The sequence below is a fragment of the Anolis carolinensis genome, chromosome 1 (genome assembly GCF_035594765.1).
Source record: "Anolis carolinensis isolate JA03-04 chromosome 1, rAnoCar3.1.pri, whole genome shotgun sequence".
NCBI classification, from domain to species: domain Eukaryota; kingdom Metazoa; phylum Chordata; class Lepidosauria; order Squamata; family Dactyloidae; genus Anolis; species Anolis carolinensis.
In genome coordinates, this window is record NC_085841.1 from 306,124,028 (window position 1) to 306,146,557 (window position 22,530).

Sequence of the window (22,530 nt, forward strand, 5' to 3'; positions counted from 1 at the left end):
AAAAGGTATAGAAAGTACACGCGGGAACCAGTGCTTTTTGGACTAACCCCAGGAGTGGAATAGCCTCTCTCGGGAAGTTTGACTGCTCCCTACATTGCATCCTGGGGAGTTTGTATATACTTTAACAGGTGTCTTGAGACATGTAATCTTTCAAATAGGCTTTGGGCGGATGCTCTCTGGCTTCCATGGGAATCATATTTATGCTAAATTGTTTAACACCAAGGTTATTATTGTTATGTGTCACTCCAATGATGTTACTTGCCTCAGTTGCACTAAATAAGGACAGCCAAAGTTAAGAAATTGGTGTAGATAAATTCTGCTTCTGCTTTTGTTGAAAAAGTTTGTCAAATGCAGAGTATGGTAAAGTGACATTTCAAAAAAAGACAGAATAATAATGTATGTATATCTATATTTATGCACTATATATCTCGATATATATGTAAAGCATCCTAATTTTGTTATAGCACAAAGGAGTTATTCCTGGTTTGATTTAATGAAATATCATTTTACTTGGTAACATTTTTATTAGGGAGAGGGGGAGAACCTGCAAATTGAATCCAAACCTCTATATTATTAATAAAGTATATTTCTGTGTTCATCCTCCATTGTTGTGTTAGTGGACCAAGATGAAATAAGAGTCAGAACAAACCATTCTTAGAGTTATAACTAGACACAGAAAGATCTCATTCTCAGTAGACCAGAGGCTAATAAAACTAATATCTTCCTCTTGCCTGTTCCTGTTAACTGAAGCAGAGACATTTGGCTCAACAGGAGAGCAACTGATAAGGACCTCAGGGGCCACCTGCCCTACCCTTCTCTCTGGGAAGTCCTCTAGGTCAGGGCTCCCCAGACCAGTGGTTCTTGACCTGTGGGTCCCTAGATGTTTTGACCTTCAATGCCCAGAAATCCTAACAGCTGGTAAACTGGCTTGGATTTCTGGGAGTTATGGGCCAAAACACCTGGAGATCTATAGGTTGAGAACCAATGCCTCAGACTATCTGGTGGGGTGGACCAACATTTTTCATCAATGTGCCAGAGACGGCTGCCATATTTGTAGCATATCATTATCTTATGCTCATTATATTAAAACTAGGCATTGCTAAGTGGATATTTTATTTATTCAATTTTTGTCCTATCTTTTTCCCAGTATTGGACCCAAGCCAGGTTACAATATGAGGAACTTACACCTGAGAGCTGCTTTTGTTCTTCCTGGACTCATAGAAAAAATTGGACATTGGTAATTCTTAGTCCTGAAGACCAACACAACAACACTTTATTTTTGTATTCTATTTTGACTCCAAATTTCAAACTTATATCAATACAAAATTTCCTCTCCTGTGATGTCTCATTTGCCTAGTTGGGTTTATTTCCAATAGCTGTCTCCCAGAAGATTCTATCTTCTTTATTTTTGGAATGTTATTGCTACATTGTTCTGTAGAGCATTGAGACACTTCTTTCATTTAACTTTCTCTAGGTAAAAAATGTTTATGGTATCTTCATATATTGAATAGAAAGCCCTGCTAAGTCTAGCACCTATCTTCTTAAATGTGGAGCTGCTTGGGATAATACCCTGTTTGCCCGAAAATAAGACATCCCCCAAAAATAAGACCCAGCAGAGTTTTTGCTGAATTGCTAAATATAAGGCCTCCCCCGAAAGTAAGACCTAGCAAAGTTTTTGTTTGGAAGCATGCCCGGCACCCGCCAAACAAAAGACCATAGCATGCAGGATTGGTAAATGTACATACCAGTTGTACATGGAAATAATGGTAATAATAAGAAATTCTTGACAGGAGTCACAGTTTGTCTGGTTTGGTTATGTTGGTTTGTGATGAAAACCACTGTACAGTATATAATAAATGTTCAATTTTTTTGTTCAACGATAAATGTGAATTCTTCATAGAAAAATAAGACATCCCCTGAAAATAAGACCTAGCACATCTTTGGGAGCAAAAAATAATATAAGACACTGTCTTATTTTCGGGGAAACACGGTACTTATTTCTGAATATACTTGGGTCTTGATAGAAAAGTTAGATTATAAGCATACATTGATTGGCTCTGATGTCATAGGTAAGAGTTGTGCAGTCCTACAAACATTGCTCAGTTCAAATGACAGAAGCATCCATTCATGAATCATTTAAATAAGAAAATGGAAAGATAGTATAGTACAATTTCCTTATCCATGAGGACTTTGCATAGATATGCAAAAACATGAATAATAGTGAATCCTATTAAAGTAAAATACTTTTGGCTGAAGAATAGCGTAGAATTGTGTTGGAAGACTTAGGACATTTTTGTTGAATGTGGTTAGATAAAACTGTGAACATGAAAGTCATACTGTAACTATTTTTTTTAAATGTTTTGCTAATTGTAGGATTTTGTATGAAGCAGGATACTAGTGGTCGGTCTTTTGAAATATGTATACTATGGATCAAAGTCTAAGACACTTCAGTGTGCACTACAATACTCAGTTATTGATCCCCCCACCCACCACTCACCTCTAATGCTTGGCATGATTTTTGCCTTGTGTCTGGTGAGCTACAGAGGACCCTAACAGTGCAGTGTGGGTGAGACAGACACGAGTGGCGGCCCTCCTGCTCCAGTCAAAGGCAGCCTGCTGTTGCCGTTGGGTGAAGCAATGTCTCCTTCTCCTTTGCCATCAAAGGAAAGTGAGATGTCTTCCATTACTGTTAAAACAAAAGTGGAGCGCCATGTGGGCCTCGAAGAATGTAGATGTATTGGCAGCCAAACAAGGGAATGAATAATTCATGCCCTGCAATGCCTCCTGTGCCGTTCCCTCCATTTAGGCTGCTTTGGAGCTCTGGCTGCCGAGATGCAAACAGATCGACTTCTAAAGCCACAGGGATAAAGCCTCAGACTGATTGTTGCTGCTGTCAGCCTCCTGTTTGGAAGAGTGAGCTGCTCTGTCTTCAGCCCAACGGGCTGAAGGCTGGACCCTGGGCTGCCATCTCAGCAAAACAGTGGTGGGCCATCGAGAGGTCCTATAGCGAGGGCAGCATTAGAATTGGTTTCTTTTTTCTCTGGGTGAGTGGTTTTGCTGGAGTGGGCAGTGGCTCTTTGCTTAGTGGAAATCACTTTATTTCTGTCGTTAGTAGTGTCTCTTATTGTGGGAAGAAGGAGCAAGGGAGAAATCCAGACAAGGTGGTCTCCACCAAAAATTTGTTTAAACAGGTGATTCTTTGACTTGATAGAAAACACCTTCTTCAGAAGCAAAGTGGCGCAAATAGCTGTTCAGCAAAGTAAATTTGTTGTTGGAGTCACTCACTCGCTAGCTGGGCAGTTGGCCATATCACAGTTGGCAGCTAAGCATTTCAGAGGGGGAATTTCTCTCCCTGCCCTTGGAGGGGTCCCTTTAGGTCAAGAATGAGGTGCGTTGGCAGGGCAGCCAGGATGAGAGGAGAAAGTCAGGAGGCGAGGAGAGTAAACAGAACTTTGTTCCCTCTGGCACCCGTTGTACATTGCCAGTGAGTTGCAATGAGTCCTGCTCTTTGTCTGCTCATTCCCGGGTATTGATTATAGTGCAGCCGTTTATCCTTTTTGTTTGCACTGATGATAACAAGTGATAGGAATTAGATAATATATAACTTGCATTCACATTTGGCTGTTTAAACTATCCTTGATCCAACAGGCAATATACCATCTTGGCAAGCTTTGTGTGCAAGAGTATTATCTTGCTATTTGAAGCAGGTGTTTAACTTCGGCGTGAGTCAGTGTTCTTACAGTGGACAATTGATTGTCTACTCCAGCTCAAGACGGTTGCGCTTGGACTGCCTTCCTTTTGGTCCTGCAGCCTTTTAGGACCCCTTCTTGCATTTCTTCTCCCCCCACAGATTGAGTGGGGACAGAAAGGTTAGCAATCTTACTAGTGTTTGAAGTCTGCACCTTTTTTTTTTTTACTATTTTCACTTGATGATTTTTAAATATGATTTTGGTCTAATTAAATTATTGTATTGTATTTAGAACTGTTTTAAAATGTTTATATTGTTTTAATTGTATGCTGCCCTGAGATCTCATGATAGAGGGCGCGATAGAACTATTTTAATCAATCAATTAAACAATCAGAAAAACACTTCTGCTGTAATGTATGGAGGTAGGTACATACCTTTGAGAAGGTAAGTGGCATTTATAAGAGCCTCTCAGTCTGTAATAATAGCCACAGGGAGCACAGAAGCATAATTGGGTTGCCTATTTATTTCCCTTTTGTATTTTTAAAGACTCCAAGCTCTGAGAGCAGCACACAGTGTAGTACATATAGTACTGTATAAAAGAATTGCAGCAACTATTAAATGCAGCAGCACCCATTAAAACCTTGGCATATTTTTCCTTTAAAAAATAACAGCACCATTTATAGTGATTTGGAAAGCTAAAACAATTTTTACCTGGTATCAGAACATGACAGCATTATCTGCCACTTATACACACTGCACAGTTATCTGAGATTGATACCACTTAAAACTGCCATCGCTCTGCCCTGTGGCATCTGGAGAGTAGATTGCAGTTGAGTGAAGTACTTAGAATTATCTGGTGCGCTCCTCTAAACTACAGCCCAACAGTGTTAGTTTAATTAGCACTATCAACATTAGTCACTTAGGAAATTGCAGCCCCCAGGGTTTCACAGGATGGGAGCCATGGCGGCTTAAGAGCTATCAAGGTGATACCACTGTGTATTGCAAATACTGTATACCTCTGATGAGAATTCTTTGGAAAAACTGTTCATGTTCCTATCACCATCTACTTCTATTAATCAACTGTGCAATATTGCCACATTTTGCCCCAGCAGAAAGCTGTTCACAAGTCTGTCACTGTACATTTGTCTTATATAGTTGTTACTTTTTATATATACTGGGCTTCCGTGAAGAAATTGTCTTCCTTAGACATCCCATTCTCGTTTTTTTAGAACTGCTTTATGCCTGGTTAGGCAATCTGTCCATCTAGTCCAGTCTTGCTTTATCTGATTGGCTCCTAAACAAGAATTATTCACATCACCTAGTACTTATCTTTTAAGTGGAAACGTTGACTTTTTGCATGAAAGCTGATTCTAAGCTATAAGATTCTTCCTGCCATTCATTTCTATGAGAAACAGCAAGTTTTTCTATAAAATGTATGAATGTTGAGAAAAGAAAACCAAAGTTGGACAAGAGTAGGTTTGTGTTTGATTTTATGTTGGTTGGTTGTCTTTTGAAAAAGGAGTATTTCAGAAAACTATTTTTGGAAGAATAGATTTTAATGGTTTCGCCTCTCCCACAGACAGATTTTTCCTGCTTTTTCTTTTTCCACGGAAAGTTCATGTGGATTTGGAGGATCGTATTTGAGCAGCAGCAGATGGTGCTGTATATGTTAATGTATGTTAAGCACAGATGTCTCAGCCTTTGCCTCATGATATCATGACATATGGCAGCCAGAGAAGTGCTACACTCTGATACTTGCTGATACTGCTCTTCAAATGGGGTATACGTGAGCCCCTGACAGGTGTATCACTATAGATATACTTGCAGTTTGGTCATGTCAAGATTGCTATTCCTATCAAATTTGCATTTATGATTATGTCTTTTTTTATTTTGAAGATCTAAGCATGACACTTTAAAAACAGATAAGTTGTCTATTTGAGAAAAGGGGTTTTAAAGCATTATCCCAGGGCTTCCAGTCGTTATTACAGTGAAAACACTGGACACAGCTGAGAGGTTTTATTCTGTATAAGGGCACTGAATATAAGCTTTAGAAATTGCAGTCTATATGCAGATGTATGTGTTTAGAGCAGTGGTTCTCAACCTGTCGGTCCCCAGATGCTTTGGCCTTCAACTCTCAGAAATCCTAACAGCTGGTATACTGGCTGGGATTTTTGGGAGTTGTAGGCCAAAACACCTGGGGACCCACAGGTTGACAACCACTGGATGCGAGATAAATGAAGGGTGCATTTGTGCAAGTAATGGGTTTAAGTTTGACCTTCAGATAACTGTTCCTTGTCCTAAATGCCCAGAATTTTCTAGCGATAATAGATAATATATATTTGCAAAGAAGACTACAGAATGCTTGTGCCCAAATAATAATAATAATAATAATTTTATATCTTACCCGCCTCTCCTCATGGCTCGAGGTGGGTTACAGAATAATTAAAACACATAAACATTGTGAAAATGCCACAAATACACATTTTATAATGTATTTCTATAAAAAGATACATATTAAAATGTATTTCTATAAAATAGATATTAAAATACACAAAACAGAGATTAAACAAAGGATACACAATTCGTGTTTAAAAACTGTCTGGTTAGGCCTGCTGGAAGAGATAGGTTTTTAGATGGTGACAAAATGATGGATCACAATACAGAGCCTGCCTTAGTAACATCTGCCTAAAATCCAATCTTGCATGTCTTATTTTTTCCATAATAAAAATTGTGTACCTCAGCCCCACTTTATATATTTAAATTAACCAAATGCAAGAAAAGCTAATAGTGTTTTCTTTTGAAATTAATTGGAGTTCAGATTGTAAGCTTGTGTCATGAATTCTCATATTCGAACAAGGTATGTGTTTTAGAACTTTATGGATTTTGTTTTCAATGAAGGTGAACATGTTGATTTATATTAACTAGATTTAAAATTAAATCACGGTGTTTTGTTTAATCAAATAGTAAAACTGCTTCTGTAAAAAAAATGACCAGCAATGAAAATCTTTGCTTTCTTTTAATTTTCTTAAATAATTTCTTCCTGCTCGATTTTCAAGGGCTTTTAAAAAATGAGATGTGGCCTTTGGGTAAACCAGGAATAAGACGTTTAAAAAGCAGCAAAATAAATAAAACAAAACCTCAAATTGTGAGTCTGAATGCAGGGCTTTTATAATTGTTTTTGTTTTAATCACAAAGAAAAGGAGAGACTTAATAAGGTCTCAGCATATGACCTTTCTGTTTTTGTGTTAGTGGAAGCAAGTTTCTGAGAAAATATAAGCATAGCAGAGCCTCTGAAAAAGAACTTCTCTTTTACAGAGTCATTTTATACCCCATATCCTCTTTTCTTCCTCATTCTTTGTCCAACTGGAAATTCTAAAGCAATTCTGACATTGGGAAGATGATGGAGGGCTTGGAAAACATAGGTTTTTGCTATGGAGTTGTAGCACCAAGTTACAATAAATCTTGCATAAAAGGCTGAGAGATGAATGGATGGACTTCTATGCTAGCCGATCCTACTGTAGTTGTGTGTGCCTACCTGCAACAGGAAAGGCAAATAGCAGCTGGACATATGTTAGTAGCAAAACTACGAGGAAAAGAGAGACAAAATAACCCTACTTCACCAGCTGTTCCCAGCATATGAAAAACATAGATCCAGAAGTTTGGCTGCAAAAATGGAAATAAGAAATTGAAACCTGATGAGACCAAAGTCATCTCTGAAGGCATTTTGCAAGATTGGTCACTAGACGATTCCAAACTTCTTTGTAACTTATGCTAGGCTTGCCTGTTGTGTTTCATATTATTTCCCCCCCAAAACTAACATGTACATATTGTTAGTTTTTAAAAACGTTTTCTGAAACATGTTGAAGTCCACTTCTTTGTTTGGTATTGGGTCCTGTTCCTAATCCCTCCCTGTTACTTCTTCCTCTGGTACCAACTTTTAAAAAATTAAGTACTGTAAGTAATGCCCTGGAATGCAGCTACTTTGTTAACTGTGGCATGCTTGTAATGTCTCTACTTAATAGGGGCTACACATTGTACTTTTGTACATGTGGAGTAAGGGTGTTAGATGCGTAAGCTGTTCTACTCAGATCTCCCATATTTTCTTAACTGCATAATTTAAAACAGTTATATTCAACCCTCCAGCTATGCATCTCAAAACAACTATATAATTTTCTATTATGCCGTCTTACATTTGCCTACCTGCAGTTAATTTATTCTTTGCTTTTTAAAGCTGTACATTTGCCTATAGAACTCAAATTTATTTGCACACACTTTTAGTCCTCCCACTCTCTGACAGTATGGGGCAGGCAGCAGTAATCTTTGCTGTTTCAATTAAATGGACACATACTGGTGCTGTTGAATGATTCAGACCCGCCATGCATAAAAAAGAGTGCACCTATGAACCCTTTTGCCACACACAGAACTAGTAAAGCTCCTATCGAGAACACTGGGGTAATGTGCGAGTGTGACTGGACACAGGAGCCGGCTTTCATTGTGGCAGAATTAAGATATTATACTTTGAAAGTATAGACTTTGACCGTCTCAAAAATAGTGAGATTAGCCTTTTTTGGTGCAATACAGATATAGGTTGCTGTGAGATTTCTGGGCTGTATGGCCATGTTCCAGAAGCATTCTCTTCTGATGTTTCGTCCACATCTAAGGCAGGCATCCTCAGAGATGTGAGGTCTGTTGGCAACTAGGGTTTATATATCTTTGGCAAGTCCAGGTTGGGAGAAAGAACTCTAGTCTGTTTGAGGCAAATGTGAATGTTGCTATTGATCACCTTGATTACCATTTAATGGCCTTGCAGATTGAAAGTCTGGCTGCTTCCTGCCTGATGGAATCCTTTTTTGAGAGGTGTTAGCTGGCCTGATTGTTTCATGTCTGGGATTCCCCTGTTTTCAGAGCATTGTTCTTTATTTACTGTCCTGATTTTGTATAGATATGGTTTGCACTTTGCTTCTTGAATTTTACTTTTGCGAGAGTTGGACTCTTTTTAGTAACCAGAGTAATTAAGTCTTATATGTCTGTAAACCATTTCCATTGTGAATTTCCTGTATAACTTCTAAGGGCTCTCTCACACTACAAAGTTATAGATAGTTCAGCAATTCCCCTTTAACAGCCATGACTACATCCTGTGAAATATACAAAGGTTTGTAGTTTGGCAAGGCATTAAAGCTTTCTGATTGAGAATTCAAATACAGCCAGTCCCCCACATTCACTGAGGTTAGGGACAAAAAATACATGTGAAAAACACTAATTTTTAATCAGTCAGAACTGCAAATATATTTTAAACTGGAAACTCCAGGATTCCATAGCATAGAGAGATTCATGCCGGTGACCTTCCTGTTTGTGCTTAATCTTTTACTTTGACAATTCTCCACTCTCTGGTCCAAAGGTTTTAATAAGCTTCCATTGGTCATTCAAATGAAATCATAGCATTATAATTGTGGAGTGTGAAAGGGTCTTTGATCTTGAAGAAGTTTGTTTTGGTATGATGCCTTGCCTAGCCTTCTCTCTAGCATTCTGTTAGAGCGGGAGCTTTCCATCTGAAGGCTATTGCAGCCTTTTTGACAAAGGTTGGACAGCGCTCAAAGTAATATACCATTGACATTACTTGGGAAGTGTTTGTATGAGAGATAACAAGGAGATATAATGTTATGGTTGAGCCTTATGGCTCCGATACTGGGAGACATGGTCGTAAGACTCCTCGGGAGTCAGATACTCTCGAGGAGCGAGAAAGGAAGCGGCTGCGGGACTTATTTGCAGAACCATCTGACGAGGATTCCTTTGAGGGTTTTACTGAGAGAATGGAGGAAGAGATGGTTAGCTCAGAGGAGGATGACATGGAATGGACTCGTGTGAGGGAGGATTTGGGTGCCACTGGCAATGATAGTATGGAAGGCGATTGGGGACCTTCAGGATTAGACCCGTGGACAAGCTGGAGGGATGGGACGGGATCCACAGCTGGGGATGCTGTGGGGCGTAGTCAAAGGTGTTTCAGTTCTGATGAGGAAAGTGATGAGGAAACGCCTGGAATTAGGGTAACAGCTGATAGTGATGAGGAGCTGTAAACTGGCATAAAATGGGGTTTGGAAGCAATGGCTAATTGCGTTGGGCAAGGTAATCTGGACGAACGCTTGGGCTCTGTGTGGGAAATTCCTGAAGACGGGTGTGATTCGTTTGCTGACTACGTAAGTTACCAAGGACACTGGGCATAGACGGCGGGAGGAACTGTGTGGGCTTTTGTTGTGCAACCTGTGCTTAATCTTAATAGCTTGGACCTCCGTCGTCTTCTTGACGGACGCCATCTGTTTATTCTGGACTGACTGACTGACTGACTACGGCCTCGGACTCTCCTTCCTGTGATTATCGTTGGACCTGGTGAACTACAAACGTCTGTACCTGCCTTACGACCTTCGGACCGGATTGGAACTTCGCTGACCGCTTCTGCCCTTGAATGCTGCGTTTGTATCTGGAAATTGCTTGTTGTGTGGAGGAGTAACCTCTTAGTTACTCAAACATAGCTTTTGGCAGCAGAGAAGCATCTGCTGCCAGTTTTTTGTATTCCTTTGAACCTTTTGTTCACCAGCTTTTGTTTGTTTTAGTCCCAGGCTGAAGTAAGCTATTTTGGTTTAACCCAGATTAAACTCCGGTTTAATCCGGTTTGTCTTTTGAACGTTTTCCTTGTGTCTTTTTACTTTTAAGGCCATTGTTTGCCTAGCCCTTGTCTTTTACGGGCATTTTTGGTTCTGTAACTCCAATAAACTTTGTTATATCTTATCTTGTGGCGTTCTGTCTCTGACATATAAATTATAATTTTTCAGAACATAACTTCTTTTTTGGTGTAATTAGGAGTGGTTACACCAAAGTATTTTGGAAAAGGATCATTGTGCAGGTTTTTTTTTCCATTTTTGTATTTTTAAAATATTTTTTAGAAAATGACAAAAAGTGATCCAAATGTAATCCAATGGGATTTTGGCCTGCATAAATAGTAGTATAGTGTCTAGATCCAGGGAAGTCGTGCTACCCCTCTATTCTGCCTTGGTCAGACCACACCTGGAATACTGTGTCTAATTCTGGGCACCGCAGTTGAAGGGAGATGTTAATAAGCTGGAATGTGTCCAGAGGAGGGCAACTAAAATGATCAAGGGTCTGGAGAACAAGCCCTATGAGGAGCAGCTTAAAGAACTGGGCATGTTTAGCATGCGGAAGAGAAGGCTGAGAGGAGACATGATGTATAAATATATGAGGGGAAATCATAGGGAGGAGGGAGCAAGCTTGTTTTCTGCTTCCCTGGAGACTAGGATGCGGAACAGTGGCTTTAAACTATAGGAAAGGAGATTCCACCAGAACATTAGGAAGAACTTCCTAACCGTGAGGGCTGTTTGGCACTGGAACTCTCTGCCCTGGAGTATGGTAGAGGCTCCTTCTTTGGAGGCTTTTAAGTAAAGGCTGGATGGCCATCTGTCAGGGGTGCTTTGACTGCGATTTTCCTGGGAGGGGGTTGGACTGGATGGCCCATGAGGTCTTTTCCAACTCTATCATTCTATGATTCTAACCCATTAGTAATATACACAAAAATTAAAAAAGAGTGATATCTGCATTAGACAACCAAATTTCAGAAAATATATCATACAGATTTTAAGAGCTTCATTGTCTTTTGCATTAGAAACAGATGTTAAACATCATATAGTAGAAAAAGATGATGATATTCGAGCACTGGCTTATATTTTGTCTTAGATGCTACTCTGTTGTCAGTTAAAATGGTCTGGAGGCATCTCAGAGCAGGCAGAGGACCAGGAACATAGGTCAATAAGACAGGTAACACAATTTGAATTCTGTTAGTAGTTGAAAACTAACTTCCCTTGCAATCCTGCTTTCTCTGTGTCATTTTATGCTAACTGGCTGCTTCTTGTTAGACAGAGAAAATTGTATTTCTCAAGGAGTTTTTGTCCTGTTTCATCTAGAAAAAGGTGAAAGCTATAGCCTAGACCAGTGGTTCTCAACCTATGGGTCCCCAGATGTTTTGGCCCTCAATTCCCAGAAATCCTAACAGCTGGTAAATTCCCTGGGATTTCTGGGAGTTGTAGGCCAAAACACCTGGGGACCTACAGGTTGAGAACCACTGGTCTACTCTCTAGTGAATGAGTTTTACCTTTCTTCATATAATTAACTCCCAGTAAAATGTTACTCTTTATAGAGCTAATCACAAGTAGCATTATTGAATTCCTTTCTGATAAACATTTTCATTTCAGAAAAAAGCTGCTGGTGAGTATTGAATAACTTTTTTAAAATTAATGTGTTAAGATCTGATTTTAAACGTATGTGATACTGGCTGTGATACTGGACACTTTCGTCTGCGGTCTTACAGGGGCAGACTGTCTTCTTGATTGTGTAGCATTGTCATCATTGGTGTCACGAGTCGTCTTTGTACAAAGGGTGGCATAATTATTTTTAGGAATGAGATCCCACTGCAAAAGGGTGACTTACTGGAAAAACTGGCAAGATGGATCGAATATAATGTGAGAGGAAGTTGAATCATGCAACTGTTTGTCATTATCAAAAAAGGGCAGCAAGTTATTAATCCTTAGTTTGATTTACAGTTGTTATTTTATTACCAGGGAGATGCTGTTGGGATGTTGTTCTGTTTTAGATGTGTGTGTGTGTGTCTTTGATTCTAAAATGACATCGATTGTAAGGTGCACATCAATTTCAGTATTAACAACAGAAAAAAACTTTATTTATAAACATACAAAGACACTTGCGATCGTAAGATTCATCCTGATTTAGAAATGTTTATGCTATGGAATCCTGGGAGTGGTAGTTTTACAAGATCTTTATCCTTCTCTGCCAATAAATGCTGGTACCGTACCAAAATACAAATCCATAGCATTGATCTGTGACAACTAAAATAGTGCCAGACTGCATTCATTTTAAGGTGTAGATGCATCTTTGTTGTATCTTAGTTCCAGGCACTATTACATGTCTGTGATAAGGTTTTGGACATATGCCTATCTCATGGAGTAAATGTAGCAGGTGTCTCGTATTTTTCCTAAATTCTTTTTTGAAATTTCAGCAGTCTGTATGTTGATAAGCAAATATGACTACAGCTGCCAGAAAGCTCTATAAACAGGAAGCAGCCTTCACACAACTTCCTTCTGAAGCTCAAGTGCTGGGTGGCTCTTATAGCTGCTGATTATAGCGCTCACTTGATCTCTCGGCAGCGGAGAGCTCACTCTGTCTCCCATCCAGGGGTGAGTTGACTGTGAACAGGGTATGATTTCACAAGAACTGACGGCTACAGGGAGCTGCTTCAGGAAATGAGACACTGAATGGTAAAGTAACCCGCTTTGCTCTCTGTAAGGCTTACATTTGAAACTTTGCCCCAGACTAAGATAGTCTGATACTCGGATGGCTGGATTACTCCACTTCACTTGGACTGCTTTTTGCGTCCCACTTTTATAAGGGCACCGGCATGCCAGGGATTAATTAGGCTTGCGGTACAAGGATCTTCATGCAGGTTGTTTTGTTAGCACTAAGGATTGCCGTGATTTGTTGATATTCAGTAAAATATAAGTAGTGGTAATAAAAGTCTGTTTAATTTGCTCATATATTAAAGCAATAACTCTAGAATGAACACATCTGTAATGCGAAGGAAATCAGCTTATGTTTAGCAAATGCTTGTCAAGGTTGTCCAAAAATAAAGGCAAATTGGGAACAGTCATGAGAGGATAGTTTCTCAGTGTAATTACCCGTGTTTTCTGTCTGTAGAATCAAATTAGTTTTATTATACACAATTCTAGTTTTATTCTAAACGGGCCTAATATGTGTGAATCATATTTGTGTGATGCTGCTATTATTTCATGGCTGATGGCTTTGGGACCATTCTTGTATTTTCACACTTCTTATTCATTTCTTGGAAGCCATTTGGCTATCATTTCTCGAGGCAACATTTCTACAACTGTAGAGTATTGCATTTTGCCACCAGGCAGGTTGACCGATTGTGTCATTGCATTTGCAGGCTGTTCATTCCTGTCCTCTGTTGCAATGTGAAAGTGGTCATTAAAGTTTTTAACAACCAGAACTGGACAATTCCCTGTAAAGGCTGAATCTACACAAGATATATACAGTATATCCCAGCTTTAGTGCACAGTATTCTGTCCCTGTTTAGCCCTATTACAGCCACACTTGCCCATTTTAATTCAAACACAAATTGATATTAGAAGCCAAACATTTCCTGCTCTTGAAGTGGCGTTGGTAAAAGGGGCATTTCTACCTGTTCATGGTATTCACTATGTCACATTGTTTTATGTCACATTTTTAAATTATAGAATGGAATAGGTAGTTTGTAATCCTATGGCCCAAACCAGAAAAAATAATGACCCAATCCTCCCCATATTTTTTTCTCATTGGGAAGAATTTAAACTGGTGGCTGGACCAATCTTTGCCGGTTCTTGGGATGGAAAGGAATGGGATTGGGGGAGCAGAAGTAAGGAAGGTGCATGATGCATTAGTCTTTGGGGAAGATGGGGGGGAGCAGTGAGAGGGAAGGAGAGGAAGCCTATATAGGATTGGCCCCAAAGGATCTGTCCTTAATAGGGACTTTTCCAAACCTTTTAAGTCCAGACTAATCGGGGCCAATGCTGCAAGGGAAGGGAGAAGGACGAGGAGAAATTTCTGCACAGCTTCCATCTTTATACAAATATATTTACACACACCAAATAAGCCACTCTGGTTTCAATGGGGCTTGTTTCTAAATTGACTCGCCTAGGATCACACCACAACAAACAATTCAGTTATGCTCAGATTTCCTCAGGAAGATACACTGCTTGCATAGTGGCACAAAAGCCCTAGAAATTATGTGTGAACTGCAGTCAGGGAAGGAGAAAAAACAAGCATGAGAAGAAAGGGAAAAAAAAGATTAATTTATTTTATTTATTTATCGTGTCAGAAGTGAATTGAGGATACAGCTATAATGTATTTAAAACACAAGTAAAGTTAAAAACTTGCAATTATACTAGATTTCCTTTGACCAGAAACTGGCCACTTGGAGTGCCTCAGGTGTCACTGTGAGAAGGTACTCCTCCACTGTGCATGTGGCAGGGCTCAGACTGCAGAGGGCGATTAATAAGTAATTAGATGATGATGATGATGATGATGATGATGATGATGATGATGATGCATTGTAGTAAGTGGTCTGTGGTTTGCTCTTCCCCACACTCACATTTATTATTATTTATTTATTTGCCCCATTTATACCCCGCCTTTCTCACCCCGAAGGGTACTCAAGGTGGCATGTCTTGGACTCCAGTTTGTAGCCCCATTTCCTATGATTCATTTGAAGCAAACGGGGAAATGGAAGCCATTCAGTTATTATATTTATTTATACCCTGCTTTATCTCTCCTGCAGGAGACCCAAAGTGGCAGTTTCCTTCTCTGAAAACCTTTGTCTGATAGAGAACTTTTCCTTATCTTTCAAGGAAGGATTTTGGGTAGATGAGGGTTAGGTATTTCTATCCCTGGACTGGCTCCCATTTAAGCATTGTTCTCTAGTTACAGATTGAACACTTTCTGAAACTAGTAAAGTTTTCTGCCTTTGAAGTGATCATGTAGAATCATAGAGTTGGAAAAGACCTCCTGAGCCATCCAGTCCAACCACCCGCCAAGAAGCAGGAAATCGCATTCAAAGCACCCCGACAGATGGCCGTCCAGCCTTTGCTTAAAAACCTCCAAAGAAGGAGCCTCCACCACACTGTATTGATTGGTGTGAGTTTTTCGGGCTGTATATAGCATTCTTTCCTGATGTTTCACCTGCATCTGTGACAGGCATCCTCAGAGATTTGTTCAGAGGTCTGTAGGAAATGAGGCAAGTGGGGTGTACATATATCTGTGGGATGTTCACGTGATGTTTCCTTTGGTGCTGGATTTTGGAAATGTTTTCAAGAGAGGATGGGCCACAGTCGCTTCCCACTTCCCTTGCAGCATTGACCTCAATTAAGCCTCAAATATAGTGGTTCTCAATCTGTGGATCCCCAGGTGTTTTGGCCTACAACTCCCAGAAATCCCAGCCAGTTTACCAGCTGTTAGGATTTCTGGGAGTTGAAGGCCAAAACATCTAGGGACCCATAGGTTGAGAACCACTGCTCTAATAAGACCAAACCCAACAAGGCCAATGCTACAAGAGAAATGGCAAGGGACTACAGCAGTGACTCTCTGTTCTGCCCCTCTTCCATTCTACTGAAAACTTGTGCACCTTGCCAGACCTAGGTAGCTTCCCACCTACCCCTCCCACCCTTCAACCTCCCCTCAACCTCCCATTCCTCTTGATCTGTGGTGCAGGACACACATTTCAAAAAACTCTTTTGTTTTTGAAAAATGAGGAGTAAAAAGGTTGGTTATTTTAAAAAAAATCTCATTAAACCCTTCAGGCACCTGAAAGCTTTCACTTTGAAACTGGAGGAATGCCATTTGTTCAAACAGAATCCAGATTGAGGTAAAGACAAATTATTTTACCGGTTTGGTTTTAGCCAAAGTCCCAACCCTTTGAATTTCTGAAACGAATGTTTACCTCTTTTAAAAGTTGCATACTGCCTCTCTCCAGCATTTGGCTGCACATATCTGTTGACGTCTGCCATTAGTAGTGAACAGGATTATCTCCACCTTGCATCAGCATTTTTATCTCTACCCTGCAACACAGCTGCCCTTCTTTAACTAGTGGGAAAGCTCTTGCACATCTAGTGCTGGGTTGATACTAGAGGAAATACAGTACTGTGAGTACAATGTTTCCCCTCTTTTGATCAGCAAATGCCTCTATTATCTTGGATTGAGAAACAGGAACTCCAGATTTGCTAGTTGTATAATATCTGGTATGAAAGATAATTGCAATATGATCACAATAATATTAGATACTAGGTAATTGATAAAGAAACTGGGATGCATTTTTGCTATTACTTTGGACATATGAGATAATTCATTTTAAGGTGTGCTTGTGTTGAGTTCAAATAAGATTAATTAGCTTGATTCCTAGACTGAATATAAGCTTTTCTGGTTTACTCCACAATACCCACTGGAAGTGCAGGGATATTGTGGGGATAGTTGAGATAGTTAATTACATAGGGAGTTTGGTTTATAAGGCCCATGTAGATGAACCCTGGATCACTATGCAGTGACTTATTTGTTAAGCAGACAGCTGCCTTTATCTGAAATTCTAATGCTTTGCATTCTTACATGAGGGAGACATTAAATTAGAGTAGAGGACATCCAAAGTTTCACATTCACGCTCTTTAGGTGCTAATTGACTGTATGTATTAAGAACATTTTGCTTCTTCAAAGCTGTCTCCAACATCTCCAACATGTGAAAAACTGGAGAATTGCTGCCAGTTATTAGGCTACAAGGATAAATAGTATAACAGTATAGAACAATTTCATGTGTTTGTTCTGAAAAATATTCAGTTTATTTTTACATATTTTACCTAGTCTCAGATAGAGGCTAGCTGTGACAAAGCTTCAGAACAGTGACTATTTGTGGTTAAAAAGTGCTGCCTAACATGGAAGTAAGAAGTTCCTTACTCTCAAGATAAGGAACTAAAATGCAAAGACTGATATGCAGGACAGTCTTATCCTAATTGATCTAAAACTGCAAAAAAATAAAAATAAAATGGGAAAGTAATGGTTTGACACGAGTCTGAAAATATTAGTCCTTGAGTTTAGTCATTGCATGGCTTGTGTGGAATTTTGAAACGTTATCTCTAAAATGTTAGTTATATTAGTTCGAATCTGAATCTTCTTAATCTAAGAAGATTTGAGACTGTCTAGTACAGCAGTAGAGTTCAAAATGCATCACGATCCAACAGTGACCCTTTTCTGTTTCTTCTATGGCCAGGATTTTTATGGACATTTTTAAAAGACACAAATCGATTGTCCCTGCAATTGTAGATCCCCAGGACATATAGTTATGGGAAGCTCAAATGTCTTGTGCATCAGCAAAAAAAATTGCAAGTCGATTCAATTGCAAAATGTGGCATGTGATAGGAATGATAAAGAGAAAAGAGCAGCTCTGTTGATGAGCTCAGCAGTTAAAAGCTGTCGTCTTGACTCATAAATGGCACTTTCTGGTAGTGGGTTAATTAGAGATAATCAGTGGGTGATTCTCCAGTAGATGTAGAATCACTTAGAGCAGCTGCTCCAAACCTGCCCACTTCTTTCAGGATTGGCTTTTCCTTAATGACATACCTATCCTTTGGCTGCCTTTGGAACAGACTGAGATGGAAATTTAAAACCAGGGTTGACTGAGGACCTTGATGAAGTCATTGACAGTCTTTAGGGACAGCTGGTCCAAATATCTGTCATCACGTGCACAACAGATAAGATAGTGGATCCTGTGGCATCAGCCACTTCTTTTTTAAACTGCTTGTGGAGCCAGTGATGTGGCGATGCCTGCCTTGTGCCAAAATAGTATATAAAAACTCTTTCCACCTATGTAGCAGCAAAGTTCAAAATGCCAGAGGAATGGGGCACGAACCTCATGTTACAGTGTTCCTTCACTTATCGCGGGGGTTACGTTCCAGGACCACCCGCGATAAGTGGAAATCCGCGAAGTAGGGGCACTATTTTTATTTTAATATCTAAACATTATTTTAATAGTTAAGTGGCTTTTCTCCCCCTTGCAAGCCCCGGGGAGAGTGAAGCCTTTCTTACCAGCGCCAGCAGGCCCCTTGCTTGCCGCCTGCCATGTTGCTCTGGTTGCCTCTGCTCGTGAGGCCAGGGAAGAAGACACCGCTGGACCCGGTAAATGAGCAAGCGAGGGAGGGCGGGGGCAGCAGAGGAGAAGGAAGAGGGGGCGAGACTTCCGAATCCCTCTTCCGAGTCCTCCACATTTCTCAGCATGGCCCGGCTGGAGCGGGCGGCAGAAAAAGAAGCCTGGCCACCCTCACTCTCGCACCCACCCTCCCTTTCTCCCTTGCTCGCTCACTTACCGGGAGGAGTGGTGTCTTCTTCCCTGGCTGTAGGAGCAGAGGCAGCCAGAGCAACATGGCAGGCACCAAGCAAGGGGCCCACCGGCGCTGGTAAGAAAGGCTTCACTCTCCCTGAGGCTTGCAAGGGGGAGAAAGGCCACTTATTTAACTATTAAAAGCAGCAATGGGGTGGGTCAATACATTAATATTTCCGCGAAACTGCGAGTCCACAGTAAGCGAACCGCGAAGTGGCGGGGGAACACTACATCCTCCTGCTCTGCTCTGCAGCACACTCTGTTATGCCTCATTGCCTCTGAATACACAGAGGTATTTACATGCTCTACAATTGTAGAGGATTGTACGAGGAGCAATTGTAGAGGATTGTACGAGAAGGATTGACCGAACGCTCACATGATTTAAGTCATTCATTAGAGTACAGCTACTGTCAGCATGCTGGTTATGAATAACTGAAGCCTCAGGTGTTTAGGAGCTAGTATGTCTCTCATAGTTCTCATTGTATGAGTAGATAGCAGTACAGTCAGCCCTCCACATTTGCTGGGGAGGACTGCGGAGGTAATTATGCTGGCATGATGGAGATTATGCCAATGTATGTCTCCAAAAGGGTTCTGTTTTGTTTTACATGGCTCATAATTAGCTAGCTACATATACAGTCAGCCCTCTACATTTTCTGGAATTAGAGGCACAGGACACCTTTGAAGTGAAAAACCATAAATAAAGAAATTGCCATTTTTTATCTAAGAGAAGACCTTTCTCGGGATTTGTAGGTCTTCCAGCACAACAATGTTATCAATTTGTGCTGGAAGCTGACAATCGAATTATACTGGAGAACCTAGAGAGAACATTTTAAATCAAATCTGCAAAAGTCAAAAACGCAAATGTGGAGGGATGGCTGCATCAACAAAGTTCAAAAATTCCTTTATTCCAAGAATGGAAGAGCAGATGGTTCAGCAGGTTTACTTCTCCTAAGCAGACAACCATGGGACATGGTTCAAGTTTCCAAAGCAGGGGACCAGATGCTTTATTCATCCTTAGCCCATCTGCTGCTGTTTCTACTATCTCTGAAGGAATTTATGTATCTGAATTATATCAACAAAAGAACAGCCATATCCACCCTTCTCACAGTCCCTGCTGCTTAGTCATTGTCACATTCAAGGTCTGTGACTTTGCTTGGCGTTTTGAAAATTGAAGAAGTTTTTGGTTTTCATTGAAATAGCAGATTTTGAGTTGATGTGATGACTCATGGGCCTTGTAGTCCTGTCCCTAGTACTATTGTGGCAGACGAAGAGGAAAACATGGGGTTTTCGCCGGTTCAGCAAGAGCCGGAGTCTCTTCACCTGCAGGATGTTGATGTTTGTCCTCAAGAATTCAGCCAAACAGGCCTTGGGCAGAACTGCCCCCCGTTTCCCAGAAAAGAATCTTATTCCAGAGAAAGGGGAAACAGAGAAGCTCAACGGAGGAGTTTACGCATTGCTGCCAGAAATCAAGCTGATTAGGCTTGCTTCCCTTGGGAAATTCTAAGGAGTCACACATCTGGACAGAGTTGGGTTTCGCTTCTCGTTCTCTAGGGAAAGAGTTCTGTTGGCGGGAAAACGAGACCCAATATAGGTGGTTGGCGCGAGGAATTCTTTGCGGAGTCAATTGATCAGCTTCAGGAGAGAGATCGTGTGTGGACTTCGTACCCCAGTTCCTTGCTTCTCGGATCAAGTTTTCAAGCCTTGCCTAGCCTTGCAGTTTCACCACGGACCCTGCTCCACGCTCATGTTTTGCCTTTGTTTCCAGTTATGAATCTAGCCAAGAATCAAGTTTAATTCCAGCCTTGTTGTCAAGCTTCATTGAACTCTAGGACTCTGCTAATTCCCCACACTATTGCTTGGCAAAGTGTGTGTTTCGGTCAAGTGGATTAAAACTTTGAACTCTAATATCTTATATTGGACAATACATTTTTGGACTATATTTGACCTCTTTTGAAAGGTCTGCTTCTGAACTATATTCTTCACTTGTTTTTATTGATTTTATATATTTCTTTAATAAAGATATTAGATAGAGACTGGCCTCTGTGTAAGGTTATTGGTGCTCTGCAGCCAGGGTCCTGACAGTTGAAACTTTAATTTTATGGAAATTTGACTTATCCTTAGTCTAAATGAGCTGATACTTCCAGAATATAAAATCACAACCAGAATGCCACCCATGTTTTCTTTAGCCAGCTTCTTCTTTTAGTGTGTGTTGGTGTCTCCAAAATTGGCCTGGACTCATTATGTATTACAGTTTAGTGCGGTGTCTTGCTGTGGATGGCAGAAATTGATTTCTTTGCAGAGAGTGCTCAAAATAGATTCCGTTCCTGAATATTTAGAAATATATTCTGTTCCTGGAGTGCTCAAATATATTCTGTTCCTAGATAAATAGTGAATCCAGAGAGACCATGTATGTATACACCACCCATGCTTTTCATATATTTATATATGACATTTCAAGGATATAACTTTACAAAATGGTTTGCAAATAATAAAACTTGATATTAGCATTAATTAATTTGCTATTCTACCTTTCTTTAACTTTTGCACAATAGCAAATCCCTGATAACCAAAGCAGAATCATATGGGTAATGGTCTTTCATTTCGTCTGATTCCAGAACTTGTGAAGCTTTACAATAAGTATCCAGCAGTTTGAAATCAGCTGAAAACCAATTTGGTAAACAAATGCAAAAGAGGGGTTACATACTTTCTTGTCCCTCATCAATGTCTGGTCACTTTAGACACTGGATCATTATGGCACCAGAGGGAACTTGGGTTCAAATCTGCATTCAGACACACTGTTCAGCGGGCAGCCTTTGACTTTTCTGTCTTATAGTCTAGTCTGTTTCAAATGCTTGTTGTGAAGATAAACAGCATGATAGAAGAGGAAACATGTATATCAGTTTGAATGCCTTGGAGGAAGGCATTAAATTGACACAACCTAAAGATTGTGTAACTCTTTCTGCTTTAGCTCCAGGGCAATGATACCTAAATACCCGAAAACATGGGGTGGATACGAAGTGGACTCTAGGGGTGTATAGTTTGGGGTCATTTTGTTTTAAAATTAATATTAATACATAGTTCTTCTTTATGTAGAGTTTCTAAACTTTGTAAACAGTTCAATGACACAGATGATGTGTGTACTGCTGTCTAGTTTGGAAGGGGAGTGAGCACGGGGAAGGTCTGAATGCACATTAGAGTAGATGGAGAAGAATACTAGTGAGAAAGAGAAAGATTATCAGATAGTAAATGCTGAGGATGGTCTCCTAGGAAATGTAGTCACCTGTTAGTGCAAGAAAAGATATATTCCTTGAATTGCTCTAGTTTTATATGAAACAGCCAAACAGCCTGGGGTCAATGCAACATCACTTCTGGTTGCTTCAAAAGGTATGCTGCAGCTCTCCAGAGCAGCTGAGGTTGGGATGGTGCAGGCTCCAGAGGGTGCCAGCCTGTGCACTTAGCATGCCATGTGTACTCCATTAATACAGGATGGGGCATCTTCCAATGGGAGAGTGAAAATGTCGTTCCCTATTTGTTAGGGTAGGAATTGCACTATAAATTGATAAATCTATCCAAGAGCATCATCATATCTTCTCTAGAGCACCATTATATCTTTGATCTGAAACCATCCCAGAGGGATAAAAGGAGATTAAGCACTTGGGCTCTTCTGATCTCTTAGAGGTGCATTTGTATGACAAGCATCAGATTCTGTTTTGCTTATCGAAGCAAATAAGAACGGCCTGTGTTTTGCTCATGGATTTCCAGATTCCAGGAAATGCCCTGAAGACGCAGTTCAATGGGCCAAACTCTTCACTGACCACACCATATGTTCCCACTGCTAATTAATTAGTCG

At 40.3% G+C, this 22,530-nt stretch overlaps 1 protein-coding gene across 4 annotated transcripts in view; it reads left to right on the forward strand.

The window, feature by feature from the left end:
- tmem229b (transmembrane protein 229B) overlaps positions 1-22,530 on the forward strand; it is a 58,944-nt gene that overhangs the window by 16,261 nt on the left and 20,153 nt on the right. The window contains exon 1 of one of the 4 annotated variants that reach the window (XM_062968050.1): positions 3,021-3,044. The exons of 1 other annotated variant lie outside the window; for it this stretch is intronic. The gene's annotated coding sequence lies outside the window, so the exon portion shown is untranslated. Of the gene's footprint in view, positions 1-3,020; positions 3,045-3,699; positions 3,870-12,927; positions 13,027-22,530 lie in introns of those variants that run through there. 2 more of the 4 variants (XM_062968049.1, XM_062968048.1) reach the window with 2 other exon arrangements.